This window comes from Perognathus longimembris, chromosome 2, assembly GCF_023159225.1.
Source record: "Perognathus longimembris pacificus isolate PPM17 chromosome 2, ASM2315922v1, whole genome shotgun sequence".
NCBI lineage: Eukaryota > Metazoa > Chordata > Mammalia > Rodentia > Heteromyidae > Perognathus > Perognathus longimembris.
Genome location: NC_063162.1, coordinates 84,683,012 through 84,691,427, shown reverse-complemented (window position 1 = coordinate 84,691,427; position 8,416 = coordinate 84,683,012). Strand labels below are relative to the sequence as shown.

Genomic DNA, 8,416 nt, shown 5'->3' with positions numbered 1-8,416 from the left:
CTTAAGGTTACAAAAGAATGGGATCAGTTCGGTATTGTTTTGACTGGGAGAGTGTTGAAGATGTCAAATTTTACTTGTGTGGCTTATTAAAGTATTAATTATCTGAAGCGAAAGCAGATGGAAACTCTTTTCAAAATGCCATCAACAATGTACCTGTGAAATTCCTTGTTTCAAGAGGTGGTTAGCAAAGGCCGTGGGGGTCCGCCCCACCTTGCCTGTACCTGTGAAAACTGCCTGCACCCTGGAATCCTTCACTGCTATCTTAAATTCTGAGCAATGGGATCTTCCCACACGTGGGAATGCCTTAAGGAAAATTTGTTTTGATACTAGAGGAACCAAAAATGCCCCTGGTCTGGATCCATAATCCTGATCCCTATTATAAGTTATATCCATGGCTGTGAATATGGCCTAGTGGCAAGAGTGCTTGCCTCATATACATGAAGCCTTGGGTTCCATTCCCCAGCACCACATATACAGAAAACGGCCAGAAGTGACAGTGTGGCTCAAGTAGTAGAGTGCTAGTCTTGAGCAAAAAGAAGCCAGGGCAGTGCTCAGGCCTTGAGTCCAAGCCCCAGGACTGGCGCAAAAAAAAAAGTTATATCCAATAGTAAAGGTGGGACAGTGGCATTTTAGTCGATGGCGACCTGAGCTCTAACTCTTTCAAAACTTCAGCCTAGTTTGGCAAATGATTGCTCTCAAGGAGCAAGATTGCTTATGTAGTTAAAACTTCACCAACTAATTTACAATAACTGCTAACATAACTGCAGTAACTACTGATCAATTTGTCCTTCATAGCTCAGGGGAGTCGCCATACAGCTACATAAGTGATATGTAAAGTCAGGATACTGTATAGCAGACTTCAGATCAGCTGTTAACTTGGGGTCTGTTTTCATTTGCAAATTCCATAGTCAAACCCTGTAAACTGGTCAGCTTAAAATCTCACAACAGCTAAATCTAATGACAATTATATATCAGTCAAATATATTTTGTTTTCTGCTATCTTTATTTCCTACCGGGAAAAAAAAAAAAACTTCATGTGAAACCAAAATTCTGTTAATTTGGGAGGAGGGGGATTTGCATAAATGCGAAGCCACACTGTTTCAGCACACAGGAAGTGCTTTCAGCTAAGTTAGACTAACCTAAGGAGTACAGGGCAACTTTTTCCCTCTTACTAACATTCCCCTCTTCCAACACACGTAAGATATCACCTGATAAGATAAATTGACCTAATATAATTGAGAGAAAATATATGGTGTAATACAAAAAGGAAAAAAACCCGCAAATGGCCATTTTAATTTCCTAATGTAAAACACAGCTGTAGTAACGTTGGCAGGTCTCACTTGCCCCTTTTAAATTTGACATGAAATCCTGCCACAACTCTATATTCAGAAAAATTGTTTTTATTGAATAAAGGCATTTAAAAATTTCTATTTGTGTATAAGTGCTTTTTGAATATGAATTATTTGAAATACTGAAAAAATCTTACAACTACTACTTGGCAGTTACAAGCACCAGTTTCAGTTTCAATAATGAAATGCCTTTTTGGTGGACTCCTGCTGCTGTGTGAACTAGCTCTAGGCTATGAAAGTAATGAGTCGGGACAGAGTCATCTGATCTCATGCTTGGTGCAAAACTCAAGGAAAAGGCTTTTGCTCACAATTCCCAGTCTGTTTACCAGACTGCTAGCAGACCGACTGCTGGAAGCATTATGAAGTCTCCGGTTTCCCCTTCCCCCTTCCAGCAAGCTCCCAGTTTTTGCTTTTTCCAAGTGTTGTCTCAGAAAACATGGTGTTATTGCGCCCTCTGCAGACCAGAAGTTTGGTTGTCATATCAACACTGCTCAGTGGCAATAGAGGGAATAATCATGATTCTCAAAACAAGAGTGGTGAGCTGGTGGCTCAAGCCTGCATGTAATCCTAGAGACTCAAAAGGCTGAGGTCTGAGAATTGTGGTTCAAGGTTTGGAAGGTAGAGAAGTCCTGAAACTCCTCTACTAGCCAAAAAAGTTGGAAGTGGACTTGTGGCTCAAGTGGTAGAATGCAAAGCTCAGGGACGGCTCCCATGCCTTGAGTTTAAGCCCCAGGACAAGCACAAAAACAAAACACCTGCACAAATTGGAGCTTACTGGAGAAATGCTTATTCTAATGGAAGTCGTAAACACCAACTCTCCCAGAAGACCCTCTAGAGAACACCTCTGTTAAATTGTTTAGGACCTGTTGCCTTCCTAACAAACTTTCTGTAGACCCCTGGGAAGTTGTCATACCACAGGGCAACAGGAAGAACATTTTCATCACAAATCATCATCCTTAAATTTATTCACGAAGCTCTGAATGTCTTCCTTAAAAATGTAGCTCCTACTATGTCTGGATATGGGGAAAACAAGAGATTAATTATATGGACACATCTCCACGATTTCCTCAGCCAGCTTTTCTAATGTATGTGCCTAGTAACATGTAATGGATTTCTCGTATCCGGAAAATGAGGGTACGTTGTTTTTTTGCTGGAATAGATATGTTACTGAAAGAAATCCGTGTATAGAGATAAAAATGAGCCAGGTACTGGCTCATGCCTGTAATCCTAGCTACTGGGGAGGCTGAGATCTGAGGGTTGAGGTTCAAAAAGCCAGCCTGGGCAGGAAAGTCCATGAGACTCTTTCTCCATTTAACCACTAGAAAATGGGAAGTGGCATTGAGGCTCAAGTGGTAGAATGCTACCCTTGAGCTGAAGAGCTCAGGGACAGTTCAAGCCACACAACCAACAAAATAAGATAAGAAAACATGGCAAAGATAAGTTTTCATTTTCATTTAGACAGTGCTCTTCAAAACATTTTGTTATAAAATCCACTTAAAGTCAGCAAAATAATAGGAAATTTTCACATTTGAAATACAACTAAATACTGTGACTTCATTCTTGTTGAAAGTATTCAGTTCAAGTATTTCCTCGTATTGTGGTTAATCTGTGCCAGTTAATTTTATAAATCTTGAGTACTCTGAGATAAAGCTTCTAACAAGCCACCAAGGCAGGGAGCCATCTCAAATTCCTGCACCCTGGTAGAAAAATCTTAATGGCTTACACTTGTCTAGAGCAAATGGAAAGAGATGTGATGATGGAAAGGAATCTGCTACTGTGTATGTTGAAATCTCCTTACATGCATTGTGATCATTTCACAGGATCTCTTTAGAGACCAGTAGGGATTACAGTGGAGGCACTGGTCTGGGAGTGAGAAGCAAGACAGTTGGCTCTAAGGGACTCTCACTGGCTCCCTGGAGACCCGCAGTTCATCCTCACACTTTTCCAGAGGTGGCCCGAGATATCTGACTGCTGTTCTCCCAAGGACTGCCTTGAGTTCAGGAGATATCCTCAGTCCTGCTCAGTGCTCTGAGGAATGGCCTGCAAAGGTTTTGGTTCCAGGAAAATTGACACTCTCAAATGAAATCTCAAAACCAAAATGTGGAGCTTCCAGATTTGTTTTCAGAAACAAGTGCTCTCAGCATGAACTGTCATCAGCCCAATTTAAAACAGGGCAGCTGCTGGCTGCTGCTCACTTGTCTCCATACAGCTCATCCAAACCTTCACACATCATTCTACCAGACCTGGAATCCGGCTGCCAGACTAGCCCTCCTTCCCCCAGTTTATCTCCCCCTGGGAGGCTAAGGCCGCCTGGATGGAAGCACTCCCTTCCCAGCAGATGTGGGGCTGCCAGTGAAGGAGTGGGAGCGCCACCCACTGGGCCTGGCCTGGTGCCACCAGGTTTCCCGACATCCCCCTCCTACCCCACCCCCCCACCCAGCCTTGGCTTCAGGAGAGACAGGTGATGAGGATTAAGCCAAACACATTTGCATATGCTCAGGGAAGGGAAGGAAATTAACACCACAGTAACAGGATTTAGTGGCTAAGCTTAAACTTGAGAAATTCCTAGACCAATTTTAAGCACCAGAAGATCAAGGAAGGTGTAAAATGTGACTATCTGCAAAGGATGGGCTAGTCCAGGGTTAATGAAAGAAACAAATCTGTTGTGGGTAAATTTATAAGCATTTTGTTCTCAAAGTCATGAACAGGCTACTTGGGCACAAGGATGGTACCTTGGCCTTGCATTCTAGTTGGGTAGGGCGGGTTGTGGTGAGAACACTCATCTCTTCAGAGAGCTCTGTTATGGCAGAACAGCCTCACACTGACCTTCAAATTGTGTCAATGGGTTATTTCAGAAATACAACATCTTACAGACTTTCCTCTCACTATGATTGGAGCATAAGTACATTTCCAAAATTTACCATAGTAAAATGAGAGTATAGAACAAATTAGCACTTATACCATATCTGGTCATCTTTCTAAAATGTCTTCCTTTTGGCAAGTGAGTAAGGGAGATGGATTTTTTAAACCAAGCATTTAGAAGACTAATAATTTGAAGCAAGTGAGAAGGGAGGTGATTTCCATTTGCTGTCATAGAAAGGTACCTAGAAAAATGGATACCATGAAGTTTATCTTCATGAATCCCATAATACTGGGTGCTTTTCCTTGACAAATTTGCATGAGCTATTTTCTTTCCAAAGAATTTTATGAATACAATGTGTCTGGGTCAATGTCACCCCTTTAAATTTATTTATTTTTGGCCAGTCCTGGGCCTTGGACTCAGGGCCTGAGCACTGTCCCTGGCTTCCTTTTGCTCAAGGCTAGCACTCTGCCACTTGAGCCACAGCACCACTTCTGGCCGTTTTCTGTATATGTGGTGCTGGGGAATTGAACCCAGGGCCTCATGTATATGAGGCAAGCACTCTTGCCACTAGGCCATATCCCCAGCCCCGACAATATTTTTATTTTTTAAGCCAATGAATTCCTGTCTAAGTACAAGCCTAGAATTGCTTAGTACATAAACAATGATGGCATCCATAACAAACATGGGATTTTACCAACACAGGATGTCTAACTCTGATCCAACTAAAATTAATGACAAATGTCAGAACATATATTTAAAAGTAGGGCTGTCTTTAATGCCGCCATCTGAGGTATCTGGATGTGTTTACCACAAGGCCAACTTATTAGTAAAAATTTTAGACTTCAAATAAAAGCGCATTTGGGAAATTCCTGTAAGTCTCTGGACTGTCACTAAGGCGATACATAAAAATTATTTTGGGCAGAATTGAGAGTAAACCCAGGACATCATAGATGCTAGGCAAGTACTCTATTGCTTAAGTCATATTCTCAGCACTTTTGCTTGTCTTGTTTTCAAGAGCTAGTCTAACTTAGCTCTGGCTAGCTTGGACTTTAAATCCTCTTTCCTCTGCCTCTGAGGGCATTGTGATTATGGGTTGCACCAACACACCTGGGCCTTAAAGTAACTATCACTGAAAAGGCAAGGATCAAGTTTATAGAAGGTGGAGTAATTTCAGCTTCAATCCCTTAAAGATCACATTTTACTAAAATCTACCAAAAGGTTAGCTTATTGAGACTTCAGTCTCAACAGTCCATGTAGGATAGAAAGATAGAAACCTATCAACAATGGTATAATCATTAAAATATACCTGACTCATCTACTTTGACACTTTTTTTTTTTTTTTTTTTTGGCCAGTCCTGGGCCTTGGATTCAGGGCCTGAGCACTGTCCCTGGCTTTTTCCCGCTCAAGGCTAGCACTCTGCCACTTGAGCCACAGCGCCGCTTCTGGCCGTTTTCTGTATATGTGGTGCTGGGGAATCAAACCTAGGGCCTCGTGTATCCGAGGCAGGCACTCTTGCCACTAGGCTATATCCCCAGCCCCTACTTTGACACTTTTAAGGGTGATATTCATTGAATGTCTATATTCTGGTATCCATCCATCTATATTGTCTTTTGTGGACAGTGGGTAAAATGTCCAGTAAAGGTCCATAAAAATCCCGGTAACTTCCACCTCTTGGTATTTCCATTGAGAGCACAGGGATGAAGAACATCTCTGGGCAGACACTTGCATAACACCTGGCATGGAGGGGGAGGTCTAACAACTTTGGAAACTTCATTAGTGATGGCTCGGGGAGCTGAACGTTAGGAACAAGGTGAACATCCTGTATGTGTAATTAGGGTCCCATAGAGGAAGTTGGGGTCACCAGTAGGGCAGAAAGGGTATAGGCATGTGACCCAGACTGAAGATGGTGAGGAAAGCTAGTCTGGGGACAGTATGTGACTGTTGGATAGTCTTTTGTGCCCAGTTTCTTGGATGCTACATTGGGATTTGGGGGAGTGATGGATGAAAGCATGACTGAGAGATACAGTTGTGATCAGAACCTGTCTCCCACAAACTCATCTTAATAGCATCTAACCCTCAGGCTGGCATGACATACATTTAGGTGCAGCAAGGTACAAGAAAGAAAACCATGTATCCTAGCCTGCTCTGTTCCCCTGACATCCTAAAAGGGAGGGTAACCTTTAATTTATGTCAAGAATGAGAGGTAAAACTTTCTGCTAAGAATATGCAGAGGTTCCATTAATTTGAAAAACTAGATGTGACCATACCAGTATCTCATTCTGTCACCAATCATTTCAATCCCTTGCACATCTCTACAAATGAGTTTATCAATGGAATATCTTGATGTTCACAAAATGCCCAAGTAGGCAAGGTATTACCAGACCATTTTATAGATAAGAATACAGTACCTAAAATACTGTGTGGCTAAGATGCTGCTCTTGGGACAAGTTCAAAAAGCTTTGTGGCTGGGTGTTTTTGCCACTCCCGTCAATTTCTGGAGATTGGTGATTTGCCCATGTCTGAGTGTGGTGGCAGGACACATGAATAGGTATTGCCACCACTCAACTAGGAACAACACTGCTTTACTCTTGAGGATTAGACCGTATCATCAAGGATCCTTTGTAATAGATAATGCTCCTCGCCTTTCATCTTCATGATGTCTTCAGGGGAATGTTGTAAAATTTTCTGCCATATTCTAATTCAGGTTATGTCTTCCACAAGCTGAGAGAGGCAGGAGGAAGAAAAGAGCTGAAAGTCTTGTTCCTCCGCATCCTGAGGCCTAGGCGTCTCTCTGGAGTAGCCTAAGATACACAAAATGCTCTGTCTCCCACTCCAGAGTTTTCCAAGGGTCCTAGGGGCAGTGGCTACAGCTCTCTCCTGAGAATCCCCTGGAAATCTGTTGTCATTTCCCTCCTGAAGGATTTATGGCCCTATGGAAGGGCCTTTGGAGACATGTTTAAAAGGACGTGCTCTAGAGTTACAGAACCATTCTTTGTTTCAAATCCCAGAGAGGCCATCTACTGTGTGACCACCGACAAGTTTCTTAATATCTGAGTCTTAGTATATAGTAGTGTTTTCCTCTTCATAGGATTATTCTGAGTATTAAATGCAACAAAGTACTTAAAACAGTGTCTTCAGTGGCTAGAATTGGTACTCAACAAACGTTCATTATACAGTCTCCTAAAAGTAGTGAAATTTTAATATTTTTCCTATTTAAGCAAACTACAAGCCCTCTGTGGACAAGATGAGAAGTTACAAAATAGTAATTCATAGTAGTGAAACAGACTATTGTTTAGGTAAGGGGTTCTCAACACACTTTAAATCACTCCAAATGCTAATTAGTACTCTGTAAGAAAGTCAGGTTCAGTTTTGGAAGTCAGAGTTTTCTCCCCCTAAATCAGCTGTCAGGGATTCTACAAGAAAAACTCGTTACATGTCTTTTTTTTTTTTTTTTTTGGCCAGTCCTGGGCCTTGGACTCAGGGCCTGAGCACTGTCCCTGGCTTCTTCCCGCTCAAGGCTAGCACTCTGCCACTTGAGCCACAGCGCCGCTTCTGGCCGTTTTCTGTATATGTGGTGCTGGGGAATCGAACCTAGGGCCTCGTGTATCCGAGGCAGGCACTCTTGCCACTAGGCTATATCCCCAGCCCCGTTACATGTCTTTATAAAATGAAATAATAAAGATCTATGAGGCCCACATGCAACTCAAGGTCATGCAACTCCATTGACATGTTTATGTGTTGTCTGAATAATTTGTATTTATGTATTGACTGAAAAGCAACAGAGACTCATACTAAATTGTGCCAAGTTGTGCATGATTACTGTACTTAAAATGTTCAGATTATTTTGAATCGAGGGATTTATTTCTCTCTCATAGCTTTTGGAAGTCTGGCCCTATCCGCTTTCAGTTAGGCATTTTCAGGTATGCTTGAAACTGAACAATGAGAAGAAAAACTTATGCCTGCCAGGACAGCTTAAGTATAATAGATATAAACACGTTTAATAGAACTTTACTTAGGTTCAGCTTTATTTCATAGTAATTTTGAATCACACTGCACTAACAAACTTTATTAGGTTTTCCCCAAGGAAAGCCAGTTGTGGGCAAGGGTCTTCATGACTCATTTCAGAATATCTGGGCCAATCTGACATCTGACTTAACTTTGTAACCCAGAAGCAAACAAAATTCTGAAAAGCTTGCTTTTCTT

At 41.9% G+C, this 8,416-nt stretch overlaps 1 protein-coding gene across 2 annotated transcripts in view; it reads right to left on the bottom strand.

Annotated features, from left to right (window-relative positions):
• Jazf1 (JAZF zinc finger 1) overlaps positions 1-8,416 on the bottom strand; it is a 335,812-nt gene that overhangs the window by 73,242 nt on the left and 254,154 nt on the right. The window lies entirely within an intron of this gene.